General features: G+C 38.1%; 1 pseudogene; it reads right to left on the reverse strand.

The window, feature by feature from the left end:
* Positions 1-206: 206 nt before the first annotated feature.
* LOC138922969 (olfactory receptor 13G1-like) lies at positions 207-1,129 on the reverse strand (annotated as a pseudogene).
* Positions 1,130-19,599: the final 18,470 nt, after the last annotated feature.

A 19,599-nucleotide genomic window follows, 5' to 3' on the forward strand; every position in this document is an offset into this window, starting at 1 on the left:
TATAAATTAGTAGTGAAATCATAAGAGAATAAGTCCATTTTGGAAATAAGGAGCTAGGGAAGTGATTTACAGTGGAGTGAAACATTCTTGCCCTTAAGAGAGAATAGGAAAACTTCAAATGGAAATAACTATGAAACATCAGTAAAATCTGAGATGTTCTACTAGATGATTCTAAAGTAGAGTAGTGATGCACCCCCTTGAAATCATTAATGTTTCAGAAATGAAAAGACTTTATTAATCCCTGTCTGCATCTACTTGTTCCGGAAACTGTACACAACGGGGTTCAATGTGGGGGTCACAAGAGTATAGAGTGCAGCTACCACCTTGTCTCTTTCAAATGTGTAGCTGGAAGCAGGGAGGGCATAGGTGTAGATTACAGGCAATAGTAGAGGGACACAACTATGAGGTGGGATGAGCACGTCGAAAAGGCCTTTCTCTTGACTGCTGCTGTGCGGATGCGGAGAATGGTAGCGATGATAAAAGCATAGGAGATGCAGGTGAGGGTGAAGTCACCCACTGCCAGGGTAATGTCTGCAATATAGACCATCACCTCATTGATTTTCACAGGGCTGCAGGACAAAGACAGCATTGGGGGTATCTCACAGAAGAAGTGGTCAATGGTATTTGGTCCACAGAAGGTCAGCTTCAGGATGAGACCTATGTGTAGCCAGGAATTGGTTACTGCAATAGCCATAACAATGCTGAGTAAGGCCATGCACATATGGTGGTTCATGACAGTGCTGTAGTGAAGAGGGAAACAGATAGCCACATAGCGGTCATAGGCCATGGTCGTGAAAAGAACCATCCCAGCTCCCAGGGACCACATAAAGAAGAAGAGCTGGGACATGCAGCCTCTGTATGAAATGGTCCTTCCTGATGTTAGCATGGTCTCAAGCATCTTGGGTATTATGCTTGTTGTGTAGATGATGTCTACGATAGCCAGTGACAGAAGGAGAACATACATGGGGGTATGTAGGATGATGTTATAGATTATGGCAATGACAATGATAAAATTGCCAAGAAAAGCCACAAGATAGATAAGGAGAAAGACAATGAAGAGAACTCCCTGGAGTTCAGGATTTTGGCTGAGCCCCAGAATCATAAACTCAGTTACAATACTGTTATTCATATTGCTTTGGTGATTAAATGACATTGCAGAGAGTGAACACGTGGGGATTAAATAAATCTGAATGCCATTATAAGATTGTTTGTGTGTGTGTGTGTGTGTGTGTGTGTGTGAATGAAGTGATTTGAGTATTAATTTGACACAACATTGTAGCAGGAATTCCTTTATGATGGAGTTTGGTCTTCCAGGCAATATCCTCTATTCTTCAGATCCATACAATTTTCTGATTCATACTCTTCCATTAATGACTCCAGTAAACAGAAGCCTGTGGTTGAGAAGAAAAATAATAGAAAAATAAATGTCTTCAAATATTTCAATATTATCATTTTGAGTTGAAACTTGCCTGAGCCTAAGTTACATTCATTTATATATGTATATATATATACACAAACACACACACACAGACAATGGAAATATAATACAAATGATTACATATCTCATTTATTCTGTTAACTGCATGCTATCTTTCTACAAACATATGTAAGCAGTAATATCTAGAACAACAGAAGCAGACAGGACTAATCATAGTGGGAACATAACAGGGGGAAAATGCCCAACAGAAAATTCTAAGGCTGGGTATTCATGATATCATTGACTAATTTATTGAAGTCCCAGCTCAAACAATTTAACCAAATTCCTGCTTTGAGATTTTTTCCTCAATTTTAAAAGTGCAATGCTAAAATTGAGTGAACTAATTTGTTGTACCGCCATGCAATGGCAAGAGTGTTGGATGTAAAAATAGAAAATCTGGGCTTACCTCTTCATTTCATCATAGCTGTAGCCTGGCCATTTACCCTCCATAACCTTCAGATTTCTTACTTCCAAAAATAGTATAAATTGGGACAAATATTAGATATTATATAGTCGGAGTAAAAGTTTTTTAGGGATAGTCCAGGATAGAAGCAGCTGAAAAACAGTTATCTGAAAGGTAGCCATGAGTTTCAAAGGGAAATTCTTGTTTATTTTATTCATCCTCAAAACTTTTCTAGCACTTTGTCACCTGTTTTCTTTTTGCTTATTTGTTTGGATAGATTTGTTTTTATGTATAGTCATATTTTTACCTGAATTCATGACTATCAGAACTTTTGTGACCCGGTGAATCCAGTAGCACTGTTCAAAGCAGTTGTAAATTTATTCATAGCTTTATGTTTTATATTGTTCACTGCTTTTCAGAGGTCATATTGTACCTTGGATACCTATCCAGTGGTATAAGTAAAAATCATGTTTGAGACAAAAGCCAGTCTGATTTGCTCCTCTAGGCCCTGAAACCCCAACTAACAATTTTCCAAATTTAAGCTAGTGACTGATTCATGTGTAGCTGTTCAGACTGGTGTAAAAAAGTAAAGTTTTTGTTTAACCTATATTCCACTTCAAGAATTCCAAGCTTTATTTTTTTTTTAAATTTTTTCATAGTGAAGGGATGTAATATCTGCCAGTACTTGGACCTATGTGTTAGATCCTCTGTAGATATATCATTTTTTCTCAAAAAAAACTTTGGAAATTAAATGTCAACATCTTTATGTAGTTGACAAGACAACAATGCTCTGACAGATAAAATAACAGATGCCTGGATTACAAACCTCATAAGTGGAAGAGCCAGAATTTACATCTAGGTTTTCTGACTCTAAGGAAATTACTCTTAACCTCTCCGCTATATGCCTTCAGGTAAAACACAAAATATTATGGTGAATGTACACAAAATATGAATGATAAAGGAAAGGTTGGAAAGAACATGTAAGTTTTATTCTGAATAAGATATGATTTGGAAAACATAGATGAGGATAGAAAATATAATTGAGATAGTTGATATTTGAAATTCAATTTAAGTATTTTTGAATATTGGAAATATATGATATTGAACTAAATGACATTACTCTTTAAAATACTGAGTGTTGAATGTGTTTTCCAATTATAGTAAGAGCCCCTGGTCCTTCATTCCATCTGAATCAGAGATCTGGTATCAAAGCTTCTTGGGTTGAATTTATAAGACAGTGGACCTCTTCCAGCCTTCTTGATCTTACTCACAAAATAGGCACCCAAATATAAACTGAGTCCGTGATGAAGAAAAAACTTCAATTTTCCCTTGGAGAATTGTTATTTATCAATGTAATTAATGCTATATGGCTATGTAATCTTTATTTACCCATGTAATCATTACTGATTTGGTCCCAACATTCAAAGCCAGGTTTCACAAAATGCAGGAAGTTTGCAAAGAGATAAGTAAGTACACTCTGCTCCACTATCTCTGTTTAAGAGTAAAAGTGAAGAGGATCTAGAGATTGCTTTTCTCATCTCTTCTTGGAATGTCCCATTCCCTTTACAAGAGTGATTGCATGGTTGCAGCTCTATTCTCAATGCTCGTGCCATAAGTTGGAGTGGTTAGTGTGTGTAGAAAAGGCCAAATTCAAAGGGGTATCATGAAACAGTTCACCAGGAGGAGAGGGCATCTATCGACTATAAAAGCTTTGTTCAGAATGTTTTCTATTGAACCATGGTGTAGACATATATTATTTTCAATCCACAGGTGTCCAAAGTTTCTATTCTATGGTCAATGGTTTCTACTTAAATTCTGCAAGTGAGACTGGCCTGGCTTCCATGCTATCCTTGATCCCCAAAAGCCAGAGCATCCAGCCAAAGAGAGCCTGCCCACATCAGCAGGGCCATCTATTTCTTCAGGTCTTGTAATTTATAGCCATTGACTTTTGGCCATGTTCCTTTTTGTTCATCTCATCTAGAATCATCTATTTTGCTTTAGTTATTATTTTTAAACTGACAGATTTTTTATTGATTTAAATTTGGACGTAAGAAAAAGTAGTGAAAGTTAATTAAAATTAGGTAAATGCTTAGGGCTTAAATCTTGACGGTGACAATTTCTGTCAATGATCTTGTATTTTTAACATGTTTTCAAAATCTTGGGCTACCTCTGTTAGTTAAATGTATAATAACAACAGTGATAAACTTGCTGAGTTGCTTTGAGAATTAAATAATAAGTGCATACCATTAGCCCAATACTTAGCCCATATTTAGCTCTCAAGTGAAGGTAATTTAGAGTTCCACACTCCTATCATTTTAAAAAGTCATATTTTTAACCTATAGGTTTTTAAAATTAATAATGAGGCAAGTTTTATTGCTTAAAGGAAGAAATACATTCCAAAAATATATTTGCAATGATTGAATAATAGTATAATGTAAGAATAAGCAGATTCGCTTAGGAAAATAAAAGATAATTCAATTAATTCTGAAAGCAACAAAGATGTTTTTATTCAACAAATATTTCAAAGTCAAACTTTGTATTAATCATTATGCTTTCTATTTGATTACAATGATGTAGAAATGTAATAAATGTTTTCAATTATTTTGGAGTTAATGGTAAATTAAAAAATGAACAATCAAATAACGTATTGAGATCATCAGAAAATTATTATAAGTACAGTATAAAGCAATTTTATATAGTGACATAGCATGCTTAATTTGGTCTTGGAAAGAATAATGAGAAGACCAAACTAAAATACTATTATGGTATTGTCCTTGAAAGGTAAGCAGTTTTCAAGGAGTATTCAGGGAGAAGGAAGAGAAGAGAGGAAATAAATACCAAGGAAAAACACTAATGCTGCAAATGTATGGAGGTGTGAAGTACAAAATTTGTCTGGGATAAAGCAAACATTTTGGTGATGGATTTGTGTGCATAGAACAATTATTTTGCTATGCGAAGTATAATATGATAGGTCTTGTTTGATTATTATACTCTAAGGAAAAATTGTGTGCTTCTGTAGGTAATAAGGAAGAAGTTGTAAGTCCGAGAAAGTAATATGTGGTGTGTCCCAACATTAGAAGGACAACCCTGCAGGCAGCATAGAGGATAAGTCCAGAGGGAGACATATTGTCCATTTTGAGATTTGACTGTGCTTGCAAGCACTGATTGACTCTTAGAACAATGACAATTTAATTAAATTTAACACTGGGATTTATTTATAATAATTATTGCCAGAATAAAATAAAAGTTACAATAGATAAAACTACATGCAGAGAGAATTTAGACAAGTTTTTTTTTGCATTTCTTTTTAGACAAGTTGATTTTTATTGTTTGGCAGAATGCAAGCACACTGACAAAGAAACACCAGCAAACCTATCCTAGAGGGAGGGAATTGAGGTCATGTTGTGTTTACTGACTCTTAGAACTCAGAACATTAATAGAGGTTCACATTAATATTTTAATGTGTCATTCAACATGATATTTTGTTTAATCCTCAGAACAGGATTAATTAATAATTAAGAACGTTAATGTCCCAGTTGACATATGAGGTAGTTGGTCAAGTTAGGTAGTGTTAACAATCTTGCTCATTGCCACACAGTCAGATATTGGGGACATGGAGATCTGAATCCAGGGAGTCTGATTTAAAAAACTCAGTGATGTTGCAATCTACAAGCCAATGTTATGCCAATGCAACTCAATGTATTCTCCCATATCATCAACTATATCATCATAATTGACATCAGCACCATCATTGTTTTCAAATATCTTTTTCTTCTTTGCAAGCATGGACAACATATGCACACTTTTAAAGTGCTACCATATGTAAGGCAAGCCGCTAGGAGCTCACCAGAGCAGCCACTATGTTTTATGGGGCTAGAGTGGTACAATTTACTTTATCCTCTCACATTTCTGAATAACTTTTGTCAGACAATTTCATTCAAGATAATTCTTCACTAAGTAAGAGTTGCTTCTAGTTCAAGTTCATTCAGGGAGAATGTTGCATTCTCTTTAGCTTAGCTTCACAGCTGAAGTATTGCAAGAGAGATGAAAGTGCCCATTTCTCAATTTTGCAACTTAAAAGCAGTGAAAAAGAGAAAATTTGGTGCAGGTTAGAGGAGTTTGCATATAATTGTGTAAAAAATATGGCCCTACCCAATGAAGCGTAGTCAACCATCTGGGTTAGCCTGGGACTGACCCTGTTTTTCCAGAAAAAGTCTCATGTCTTAAGAACACCTTCAGTCTTGAGAAAAATGGGATGATTGATCACACTATGACCTCTGAAGTCAATGCCACAACTGTTCCTGAGAATCTCATTCACACATGAACTCCCAAAGCATTTCATTCTCTAAGTTTCAGAAGAAATAATTTTTTTTTGCAAATTCAACTTTAGCCTATCACTCTCCTTATTCAAGAGTGAATTACAAATTCTTGTATATGATAAAATATACACATCAAATGATGAACTGAAGTTGTTACATAGGCTACACTTACAAGAGGTGTGGAAGCAGCTTAGAGCAAGCATATTGATACAATGAGAAAATTTGAAAACTCATTTTAAACCATTTTTCTAATTAAACCTTCACACTAATTGAAGAAAGGGGATATTCTAAAATAATTTCTGAAACATATTAAGTATTCCTACCACATTGGTAACAGTGTACTTACCTAAATTTAGTTGACTTTGTTTTAAGGTCTAGTTTGTGAATATGTGATATGTAAGAGAAAAATTTAAGAAGTCAGGCAGACAATGTAAGCACAAGTATCTTCAAATAGGTATCCTCTATTTTAAACTGAATTACAATCCATGGCCAAATTTTCCCCTGCCCTGTGCCTAAAAAAGAACCAAAGAGACTACGTGGATCATGCCTATCCCTATCCAGGTCATAAATCCATGGTGACTGCGAAAAGTAGACAGAATTTCCGCAAATACTCACTTTAGTTCTTTGCAGGGCATCACCATGTTCGAACAGTGACCTGTGTGAAATCACCAGAAAAAAATGGAAAATAAAGACAACAGCCCTCATCAGCTTGCTTTCAACAGACTTCTGTCATGCTTGCTTAAGTATTGATTGATTCCATTATATTTAAGATCAATCAAAATAACATTTCCTGAATAAAGAACAAGGGGCCCAGGGAACAGCATCTCGGACTGAGTTTCTGAGAGGTAGTTAAAATGGATCTCAGTGGAATAATCAAAACAATCCTGCACTGAATACAAATTACAGATGTAATGACTTGGACTTTCTGTGTCATTTCTCTGTAAGACAAAATGATATCCCAAGATGATATCTCCATGATGTAGGAAATCTGAATAATGAGAGAGACACTAGGAACGCTGGAGGGAGATTCAGAGAATGGATGGATGGACGTTGGTATAAAAACAGCTACAGCTGCCGGAAGGATCACTCTCTCTCAATAGAAAATAAACAGAGATGAGAATGGCAGAAAATGGATTCCAAGATGAGATTACAGCAAAGATTGTAGAAGTTCATTTATCCCACTACACTCTGAGGGAGTCAGGGTCTACAAATATACTAGAGAATGAAATTTGGTTTTCAGTGAATGAATATAATAAACTCTTTAGTTAAATTTCTTCCTGAATTGAATTGAATCATTGTTTGAAAATATGTGTTCAACCTTTTGGCATTGTGTATTCATAGGCACACACAAATGAAACTCATGTGTGTGATGTACTCACAGTAAAATAGCATCATCTCTGTCTCTCTTGCTGACAATCCTCATATTTTGAAATGTCCGTTGAAATTCAAACACCTATTTTCATGTTTACCATATAGACTTCTTTCCTCTATTTGTTTATGTCTGAGAAAAAGTACACAGGTGGTTATTAGATCATTTAAACAGTTTTCTTAAACAGTAGACAGTGACAGTGATCTAAATGCTCATATAATATACCTTAAATTATTAATTCTTTATATATCATATCCTATATTATCCTAAACATTATCTAAGTATATCAGACTGTGAAAAAAAGATTACAAAAATGGGCAGGAATTGTATATACTAATAGTCACATGGCCAAGTAGAAATTACGTGGACTCTAAAGAATGTTTTTCTTGAGTCTGGGGACATAATTTACTTTGCTTTAGTGATATTTTTAAGAGTTAAAATAACCTGCCTTCTTCTGTAATGGTAAAAGTTGTTGTCCATATATTACTTCGAACAGATATATTAAAAATATATATAACATTTTCAGGTACTATGATTGACTGGACAATAAATCAGAATATCTTAAAATAAAAACTGTGCTTGAAAGGCTGTACTGGAGGGTATTTGTTAAAAATCATACAGAGATATTATTTTATATATAAACACTTGATCCAGTCATCGCCTCTTGGTTCCAAACCTACTCTTACTCAGTTTCTCTGGGGTGTTGAACTGGATTGAACCTGCAAAACCTGTAACCATATTGCTCCTGGTCAGCTGGCGCCACATTAACTCTGCCATTATGGGGCAATGGAAGGAGATTTTAAGGCTGAGTGAGGAAAACAAGGTGAGTCCCTGGTCTTTCTCTCTGCTGGAAGATCTATCAGTTCTATTATTTTGACTGTTAATTTAAAATATCACAGTATGATTTATGAGTTTGTCACATTCTTCTTTTAAGTCTGTCAAGTTAGGTCATGCATCATTTAAAGCTAAACTAGTGTGTGCACAGAGAATTTGTTTTATGTCTTTGTGGTGGAAGTATCCCTTTGGCATTATGAAAGTTTCCTCTTTATCTCAAAAGATGTTGCTTGACTTACTGCCTATGCATTCTGATAGGATAATTGCACCAGTTTTCTTTTGTTTAGTTTTGCCTGGTATATCATTTTCTTTCTTTATTTTGCCAGTTTTTTCTTTGTTTGTATTTGAAAATATGTAAGTGGCAAATTTGTTTTTTAACAAAATCTTAATATTTTGATATCAGCAGTTTGGTTATTTGCATTTAATTTAATTATTGATCCATTTCTATTTGCTTTCTTGTTATTTACTTTCTATCTTTTCCATTTGTTTGGGTTCCCTTCTCTCTTCTTTCTTATGTTCTTCTTTTAAATTTTTTTTATTTTTTTAATTGCAGTAACATTGGACTGTAACAAGATATAGCTTTCAGATGTACATCGTAATATATTTTGAATTCTGTGTAGATTACATCATGTTCACCACACAAAAACTAATTATAGTCCATCCCCTCACATGTGAGCCTAATCCCCACTTTTGCCCTCACTCTCCTTCCCCTCTGTAACCAGCAATCCAATCTCCATTGCTATGTATTTGTTTGTCGTTGTTTTTATCTCCTACTTATGAGTGAGATAATTAGGGATTTGACTTTTTCCCTCTGACGTATTTCACTCAGCATAATACTCTCAAGGAACATACATGTTGTCATAAATGGCTGGATTTCATCATTTCTTACGGCTGAATAGTATTCCATTATGTATATATACCACATCTTTCTTATCCATTCGTCCCTTGATAGGCACCTAGGTTGCTTCCACATCTTGGGTATTGTGAATAATGCTGCAATGAACATAGGGGTGCGTGTATTTTTATGCCTTTGCGTTTTCAAGTTCTTTGGATAAATACCCAGAAGTGAGATAGCTGGATCATGTGGTAGATCTATTCCTAATTTTCTGAGCATACTCCAAACTGCTTTCCATGGTGGCTGCACCAGTTTGCACTGCCACCAACAGTGTACGAGGGTTCCCTTCTCTCCACATCCTCTCCAACACTTGTTTCCTGTCTTGTTAATTATAGCCATTATGACCAGAGTGAGGTGATACCACATTGTGGTTTTCATTTGCATCTCCCTGATAGCTAATGATGTTGTACATCTTTTCATATGGCTGTTGGCCATCCGTATATCTTCTTTGGAGAAATCTATGTTCAGATCTTTTGCCCAATTTTTAATTGGGTTGTTGGTTTTTTTGTTGTTGTGCTGTATGTGTTCTTTGTATATTTTGGATATTAACCTCTTATCTGATATACGGTTTGCAAATGTCTTCTCCCAATTGTTAGGTTGTACTTTCATTTTGTTGATTGGTTCTTTTGCTGTGCAGAAGCTTTTTAGTTTGATATAGTCCCATTTGTTCATTTATTGTTTTTTTTTTTCCCTTGCCAGACATAGTACTTGAAAATATGCTGCTAAGACAGATGTCAAAGAGCATACTGCTTATGTTTTCTTCCAGAGGTTTCATGGCTTTGGGTCTTACATTCAAGTCTTTAACCCATTTTGAGTTGATTTTTATGCATGGTATAAGGGAATGGTCTACTTTCATTCTTTCGCATTTGGCTGTCCAGCATTCCCAATGCAATTTATTGAAGAGACTGTCCGTTCCCCATTGTATGCTCTTGCCTCCCTTGTCGAATATTAGCTGTCCATAACTGTGTGGATTTATTTCTGGGTTCTTGATTCTATTCCATTGATCTGTGTGTCTCTTTTTATGCCAGTAGCATGTTGTTTGCATTACTATGGCTTTGTAGTATATTTTGAAATCAGGGAGTGTGATACCTCCAGCTTTGTTCATTTTTCTCAGGAATCCTTTGGCTATTCTGGTTCTTTTGTTGTTCCATATAAAGTTTAGGATTCTTTGTTCTATTTCTGTGAAAAATCTTGGTGGAACTTAGGGATTGCATTGAATGTATGGATTGCTTTAAGAAGTATGGACATTTTAACGATGTTAATTCTTCCAATCCAAGAGCACAGAATATCTTTCCAATTCTTTATGTCTCCTTTGATTTCTTTCAACAATGTTTCATAGATTTCACTTTACAGAACTTTCACATTTTAGATTGCTTATTCCTAGGTATTTTATCCTTTTTGTTGAAATTGTAAATGGGATTGTATTCTTAATTTCTCTTTCCCCGACTATGTTGTTAGCATATAGAATCACAAACAATTTTGTATGTTAATTTTGTATCTCATGAGTTGACTGAATTCATTTATTTTTTCTAAAAGCTTTTGTGTGGATTCTTTAGGGTTTTCTATACATAAAATCATGTTGTCTGCAAAGAATGACAGTTTCACTTCTTTTCCAGCATGAGTCTCTGTTATTTCTTTTTCTTGCCTGGTTGCTCTGGCTAGGAGTTCCAATACTATGTTAAACAAGATGGCGACAGTGGGCATCCTTGTCTTCTTCCTGTTCTTAGAGGGATAGCTTTCAGTTTTTCTCCATTGAGAATGTTATTTTCTGTGGGTTTGTCACATATGGCCTTCATTATGTTGAGGTATTTTCCTTCTATACCCATTTTATTTAGAGTTTTTTTCATAAATGGATGCTGTATCTTCTCAAATGCTTTCTTTGCATCTATTGAGATGATCATGTGATCTTTCTTCTTCATTTTGTTAATGTGGTCTATCATGTTGATAGATTTGCAGATGTTGAACTATCCCCACATCCCTGGAATGAAACCCACTTGATCATGATGTATGATATTTTTAATGTATTGTTATATTTTATTTGCTAGTCTTTTGTTGAAGATTTTTGCATCGATGTTCATCAGGGATATTGGCCTATAATTTTCTTGTTTTGTCTTGTCCTTGTCTGGTTTTGCTATCAGGATAATTTTGGCTTTGTAGAATGAGTTAGGAAGCCTCCCCTAATCTTCATTTTTTGGGAACATTTTGAGAAGGATAGGTATTAACTCTTCTTTGAATGTTTGGTAGAATTCACCAGGGAAGCCATCTGGTCCTGGACTTTTATTTTTGGGGAGGTTTTTGATTGCTGTTTCAATCTCCTTAGTGGTATTTGGTCTATTCAAATTCTCTACTTGTTCTTAGTCTAGTTTTGGAAGGTTTTATGTTTCTAAGAATTTTTCCATCTCTTTTAGATTATCCAATTTGTTGGCATACAGCTTTTCATACTATTCTCTTATCTTTTGTATTTCTGAGGTGTCTGTTGTAGTCTCTCCTGTTTCATTTCTGATTTTATTTAATTGAGACTTCTCTTTTTCTTGGTGAGTCTAGCTAAGTGTTAGTCAATTTTCTTTATCTTTTCAAAGAACCTGCTCTCCGTTTCATTGTTTCAATTGTTTTTTGCATGGAATGTCTTTTTCCATCCTTTCACTTTCAGTTTGTGAGTGTCTTTAGGTCTGAAGTGTATCTTTTGTATGCATCATATACATGGGTCTTCTTTTTTTTTTATCCAATTGTCCATCCTATGGCATTTGATTGGAGCATTTATTCCAATGACGTTTAAAGTAGCTATTGATAAAAATGTATTTCTTACACTTTTGTTATTTTTTTATGGTTGTTTTAGTAGTTCTTCTCTATTCCTGACTTTTCTCTTGCTGTCTTCTCTTGTGGTTTGATGGCTTTCTTCAGTGATATGTTTGATTTCTTTTGTCTTACTTCTTTGCTTGCTTATTATAGGTTTCTGATTTGTGATTGCCATGAGGTCCTATATAATATTCTATGTGTATAAGCATCTATATCAAGTTGATAGACTCTTTAGCTTGACCTCTTTCTAAAAGCTCTACTTTTTCACTCCCCTTCTCCCACATTTTATGTTTTGAAATCATATATAGTCTCTTGTTTAGTGTGTCTAAGCAATAGGCTTTTATCATTGAAATAGGTGATTTTAGTACATTTGTCTTTTAACTTTCATATTATCTTCACAGGCATTTGGTCTGCTACATTTCCTATATTTTTACCTTTACAAGTGATTTTATTGCCTTTTTTATAATTGTTTTTATCTCTATTTGTGGTCATTGCTTTCCCACTTAAATAAGTCCCTTCAGCATTTCTTGTAGAACTGGTTTCTTGGTGATAGACTCCTTTAATTTTTGCTTGTCTGGGAAGCACTTTATCTCTCCTTCCATTCCAAATGACATCCTTGATGGATAGAGTATTCTCGGCTGTAAGTTTTCTCCTTTTAGCACTTTAAATATGTCATGCTGGGAGCCGTGGCTACATCATTTGATCGGCTGTTTGACAGGGTCCAGCCGATTAACGCCGAGGGGTGCAGGGCCGCCCCTTGGTGAAGAATAACCGGCCAGCCCCTCACATAGTTCTGAAACCTGTGCTGCTTCTAATTGCCCTTCATTCCTTTTCCTTTCTTAACCTCCAGTTTTCACTCCTTTGGGTGGCTGCTTGGGAGGCACTACCTCCCGGGAAAATTAGATACAGTAAGAGAATGTGACCACCTGCAGGTAACTTTCAAGATATTTTTCAGTTAATTATTGGAGGAGCACACAGTCCCATGTGAGACAATCAGAAAGGAATCCTGCCCAGATAAGATGTCGAATTAGGTTTATGGCCTCCATCTGGTTAATGTTTCCTTCTCCCTCCAGTTCTTTGTCTAAATATACATATGCATCGTCCTTCTAAGTTTGCTGGTTAATTGGATGATCAAGAAGTATCTATATATTATTCTTGACCTTCTGCTTTCTGTTAAAATGTTATAGAGGTTTTCTCCTAAAAGCAATAAATAATAAATAATTGGTGAGTAGAAGGGCCGAGGGGTGCAAGAATGCCCCTCGGTGAAGGATGGCCGGCCAACACCCCCGATATTTTCTGAATTATATGCATGCTTTCTATCAAGGTTATGTGTATACTTATTTCTCTTTTTTATTCTTGAAGATATATAGTTTAGTTTAGCTTTTCAGCCCTTTACTTTACTAACAATATGATACTTTCTCCGGCAGTGTACTTAAGGGACCGTTAGCTCTACAATCTAAAAGACAAAGGAATGCTTCCAGCCCCTAAAGGGCGCGAAAAAGTAAAGATGTTTAACTGCCCGCTGAGAATGCAGATAGCCCTGGGGATAAGACACCCTGGAGTCGCCTTTTGTTCCCATTAACCATCTACACTAATGGCGTAAATGATTGAGGGAGGCAGGGATGGCTCCACCAGGATGTAACCAGAAGGGCTGCTGTCCTGTCCGGAGGCCTGGACCTTCTCTCTTTGATTTAACTTTACCATGAATTACAACAGACGCCTAGGTACCTATCTCCTTTAGCTTAGAGACAACAAACACTAGTTAATTGCAGAGAAGACGATCATTAACCTTATGCTCTATAGAATGGAATGCTAATAAATATTCTTGTGCCCGTTTCTTACTTCCTTATCTCTCTGAGAATATTTGTAAAACTATTTCTGTACTAATCCTGAAAAATATATAAACGACACTCGTGCACAGTAAAGTCGGACTTGCTAACACCAACCCAAGTCTCACGTCCCCTTTATTTTCCCCCTCCCTCATCGCGCCCGACGCCGTCCATCCCTCAGGAACCTGGACTCCGCCGGGGCGGGACCCCGGCAATGTCATGTCATTCTCGCCTCTCCTGCAGCCTTTTGACTGAAAAGTCCTCTGATAGCCTTATGGGCTTCCCTTTGTATGTCACATGTGGCCTTTCTCTTGCTGCGTTTAGAATTATCTCTTTATCTTTAATTTTGGACATTTTAATTATAATGCGTCTTGGTGTGGAACTCTTTTGGCTTATCTTGTTTGGAGCTTTCTGTGCATTCTGTAGTTGGATGTCTGTTTCCTTCCTTAGGTTAGGAAAATCTTCATCTATTATTTCTTCAAATAAATTTTCTGCCCCTTCGTCTCTCTCTTCTCCTTCTGGGATACCTTTAATCAGAATGTTATCATGCTTGATATTGTCCCAGAGTTCCCTTAGATTGTCCCTATTCTGTCTATTTTTTTTTCTTTTTCATGTACAGCTTAGGTGATTTCCTCTAGTCTTTTGTCTAGCTCAGTGATCCATTATTCTGAATCCTCTACTCTGCTATTGAGTCCCTCTGGTGAGTTTCTCATTTCCAGTATTGTGTTCTTCATTTGTGAATGGTTCTTTTATATATTTTCCAGTAGTTTGCTGATGAGCTCACTGTGTTCATCCAGTCTTCTCCCAATATCTGTGAGCATCCTTCTGATATTTTGTTTGAACTATTTCTCAAGTAGGTCACTTATTTCTGTTTCATTTAGTCCTTTTTCTGGAGTTTTGTCCTGTTCCCTTGCTTGGAAATTATTCCTTTGTCTCCTCATTATGCCTCTTTGTGCTTATTTCTATGGATTGGGTGAATTGGCTATGTCTCCTGACTTTGGAGAAGCAGCCTTATGTAAGAGATGACTTATGAGGCCCAGCAGTGTGCTTTCCTCTTGTCATCAGTGCAAATGATCCAGGAGTGACCACTTTGTGGTCTGCTTGTGTCTTTCTTCTGTGTGCTCTTACTGCAGGTACCCAGGCAGTCTAGTCTTTCCTTCCCTGGCTAGTTGTTTGTAAATCCTGTTTGGGGAACCTCAGCACGGTTGTCTACAAAGTCTATCTATCAGCACACTCCTGTTGCAGTTTTCCTCTTAATTGGATTGTTACCCAGTGTAGCTGTATGCTAAGCTCAGGGATTTACAGTTGCTATAGGACTCAGGCCTACAAGACTGTTGCCTGTTCTCTTAGGGAGGCAGCTGGCTGGGCTGGCCCTAGGCATGGCAGCACTCAATTGTTTCAGGCTTTGGAAGGTGGGGCTGATCTTTTATATGGTTATTTGTGAAGGAGGGGTCTATTGCCTCTGATAACCCTCAACCCCCACAGGAGCACACACACTGTCAACATAGGCCTGGTCTGCGCACACTTCCCAAAGCTTTGGAACATACACCAGTGCGCCATTGCAGAGTTCCCCACCTCTCCACTAATGCCACCACAGTTCACCTAGTCCTCACACATGCCCCGCCCAACAGAGGCAGAGACACTTGTCTGCCTGTACAGGATCAAGGCACCCTACTTGCTGGCTGACAAGTAGCCTGAGGGCTTGCTGTTGGGTGGGGGCAGTCCCTAGGGCAGGCTGACTACCCTGGCTGAACTGGATTAAATACAAACTCTAGTGGGTATGGCAGACCCCTGGGCTAACAGGCTAAGGGAAGAACCTCAATGGCATCCCCAGGGGTCTGTGTCAGCACACCTGGACCAGGTCAGAACAATGGCCCTGACCAATGTCTCAGTCTCCAGAGAGGTCCCTCCTCTCACCAAGATGCCCCCAGAGCCCACCAGGTGAATCTCTTTGCAGCAAAGGACTGTCAGCCTTCTCTTTGGTGATTCTGAGTTGCTGAAATGGGTGAGTTTGTGGTGGGCCCTTAAAGACCCAGGTCTTTTCAGCTTTCGTCTGATAGCTTTTCTGGGGGGTATCCTTGCTGCAGTTAATAGCCAGCAATGCCAGACAGTAAGACCCTCATTTCAGTTGTGTTGAGTCTGAAGGATGCTTATAACAGTATGGGCCCCCACTCTGGACCTCATTCCTCCAGTGAGGGCTGCGAACCGCCAAAGAAATCCATAACCAATCTATAAATGAAAATTTGGGTGAGTTAATTCAGATCTGAAATCTGAGAACCATGGCCCGGGGCCTTTCTTCCTGAAGGAAGAAAGGGCACCAAAGAAGTGGGGTGCACAGAGTGGTTATATACCCCAAAACAGGCTGTTTCACATATGATTGAAATGTCCCTTTTACAACAGTCTGGAGACTGCTCTGTTGGCACAGCGATTGATGGAAACAGCAGGTAGGTCTGCTGTCTTGGTGAACACAGCAGGATGGCAGGTCTGTTGTCTCCAGCTGAGTGGTCACGGGAGAGCACTGCAATCATTTCCTAGCATAAGGAAAGATGCTTAATCTTTAAGGAAATGCCCACATTGGGAGGGGGAGGGAAATTGCACCTTTATCTCAAGGGCCTTTGTTTTTGCCATAGGAAATGTATATACAATGCATGCTCAATGGCCACAGTCAGGCCCTTTTGGAAAAAACAAAGTCAGGCCAAATTAGGTTTATACCAGACGGCTTGCTCATATACTCCAATATATCCTATTGCTTGCCATTTTTATTTTGTCAATACCTTAAGGTGGCTCCCACCTGACCAGCTGAGAAACTCTACTTCTCCCAAAGGTGGCTTTTTTCCTCTCCAGCAGGAATTTCTGCCTCTTCCACCTTAGTCAGGACTGTCCCTTGTTGTGGGGGTTCTTTTTATCCAGTTTCCCGTTTTCCCTCCAGGGTAATTTTTCCAAAAATAGTTGTAACCTGGTTGTGTTCTTGGGAGGAGAGGAGTTCAGAGGGTGCTTATGCTGCTATCTTGATGAGATCTCTTCTTTTGTTCTTTTTGATTAATGTATTTTATTATCCCAATTTTTACATTCATTACCTGAGTAGCTATGCACTTTTTATACTGATTTTCATTCTTATGCTTGAGATTATAATATACATTCTTGAAATTTTACATCATACTAGAAATTATGTCTTTTACAGTTTTACAAAAATGTAATCCTTTTAGAATACCAAGTAGTTTAGTCCCTTCTAAATTTGTATTAATTTTATAGTGGATTTTAATTACGCACATATCTCCACCACACATGACATGTATTGCTTAATAAGTAAATATTCCTTTACGTGTAGCCTTATATTTGGAATTTTAACTGTTTTCCTTTCCCCTGCATTTTTTCCCCATAGTGACAATTTTCCTTCTCCTGAATAACTCTGCTTTCAATTCTGATCCACAGATTTCCTGCCAACAAATTATTTCAGTTTGTAGATGTATGAAACATTTTCATGTTTTTTCTACTTCTGGAAATTATGGTTACTGGGTATACAATTTCTAAGTTGGCTATTATTTTATTTAGCACATTAAAGTTATATATAAATTGTTTTATGATAGTCATAGTTGGTGCTGAGAAGTCAACTGTCATTAATGTTAATGTTTCTTTGAAGAAAGTGTTTTTCTTTCTTTTTTACTATGGTCAAGATTTTCTTTGGTATTCACTAATTTTATTATTATGTGCCTAAGATGTAATTTTTCTTTTATTTATCTTGTTTGAAGCTTGCCAATTATATTTATCTGTGAGTATCTTTTTCTATGTTTCTACTTCCCCTTCCTGTCTTTGTATCTATGCCCCTCCTGCAATGAAAATAACATATGTGTTAGAATTTTCACTGTGTTCCTGAGGACACTGAGCACAGCGACATGGAGGAAGCACACCCTCTCCATGCTCAGCCAGTAATCCAGCAAAAGATAAAGCATGGGCAGCCCTTGGGCCCAGGAGTTGTCACCCAAGGATCCCAGATCATGACAGAGTTCAGCATATACCTCCTATACACCAGTGGAACTGCCAGACCTGTGTAAGCAATGCATGCAAGGCCGGGTGAGACCATACCAGCCTTGCTCCTGTGGTTGTGGGATGAGGGGGTAGATAGTATAATCTGTACCACTGACGAGATTTAGAAGCTGGCCTCCATCATGTTGCACCCCTCCTTTCAGCAGTGGCTACCAACTAGCCACCACCTAAGCCAAAGGCAGGGAAGTCACTCCATGATACAGCAGGTGATGGCTGCCACCCAGACCATGTGGGATAATACCCAGGAGCTATCAGAGACTGTGAACTGATGGCAGACCTATGCAGAACTAGTTCAAGTTATCCATGAGTTGGGAATGTGGCTAGCCATTTTTAATCTAAATACCTAGGGACCTGATGATAAGGGCTTTACGTCCAGGATGAAGAACTTGGTTGTTAACTTTGCTGGTCTAATGCTTTTGGGTCCTTGGTGGCCGTTTTGGCATGTTATGTGGGGCCCCGGATGCATGAGGTAACTACTGCAATGGCCACTTTAGGGGATATAGAAGGCAGACAAAAGTAGAAAACCGTGTGTGTCACACGGTTAGTGGTGACCAAGAGGAGAGCAGGCTCGGTGGAGAAAGGGCCTAAGCAAGTCACCCATACACAAATGTGGATAGATCTGCTAGCTGCAGGCACTGATCAGACAAAAATAAATTGGCAACCAAATGCTGTCTTGGTGGCACTGTGGCACCATTAAAGCCTGAACAACAGTTCCAAAAGACTGCAGAAATGGGAAAGAATCCTTGCCAAAGCTGTCAGGTGAGCCCCCAGGACTTTATGCAGCTCTCAGGAGGAGAACCCGCATACCTCTTTGACTAGGGGGAAGGCGGAGGTGCCTGGCTTTGGGGGGGGTCCCTGGAGGCCCAAAGGCCACATGTGGAGCTTGAGTTTTACTGGTCCCCCACCGATGTGCAACGTATGCTGGCATTGGTAGATACTGGAGATCATTGCAGTCAGATTTACGGCAACCCAGATAAGTTTCCAGGGAAACTGGCATATGTTGATGGCTATGGAGGTCATACAGTGAAAGTGAAACCAGTGTCTCTGTCCCTTGGTGTTGGCCATTTGCTGCCCCGAGTGTACACAGTGTATGTTTCACCTATCCCAGAGTATGTTCTGGGGGTGGACATCTTGCAAGGACTGTGCCTGCAGACAACCCTGGATGAGTTCCACCTAAAGGTGCATGTGGTTAAGACTGTTGTCTGGAGGCATACACACCACCCACTGCCAGTGCTGCCAGTGCCACGACGTGTGGTGACCACCTGACAGTATTGCCTCCTGGGCATACATGAAGAGGTCACAGAGACTATTGTAAAGTTGGAAGGGGTTTGAATCATGCCATCCAATCACAGCCCTTATAATTGTCCAGTTTGTCCCATGAGGAAGCCTGACAGCAGGTGGTGTGTGACTGTGGACTGCCAGGAATTAAATAAAGTGACTCCACCATTGTATGCTGCTGTGCCCTAGGTGCATGACATAATGGATCAACTGACAGTCCAGTTGGGACAGTACAACTATGTTGTGGACCTTAATAATGCCTTCTTTTCCATTGATATTGCCGAAAAGTGTCAAAATCAGTTTGCCTTCACCTTGGGTGGCAGACAATGACATTCTGTGTGTTGCCACAAGGATA

This window comes from Equus caballus, unplaced genomic scaffold (genome assembly GCF_041296265.1).
Source record: "Equus caballus isolate H_3958 breed thoroughbred unplaced genomic scaffold, TB-T2T haplotype2-0000437, whole genome shotgun sequence".
Lineage (NCBI taxonomy): Eukaryota > Metazoa > Chordata > Mammalia > Perissodactyla > Equidae > Equus > Equus caballus.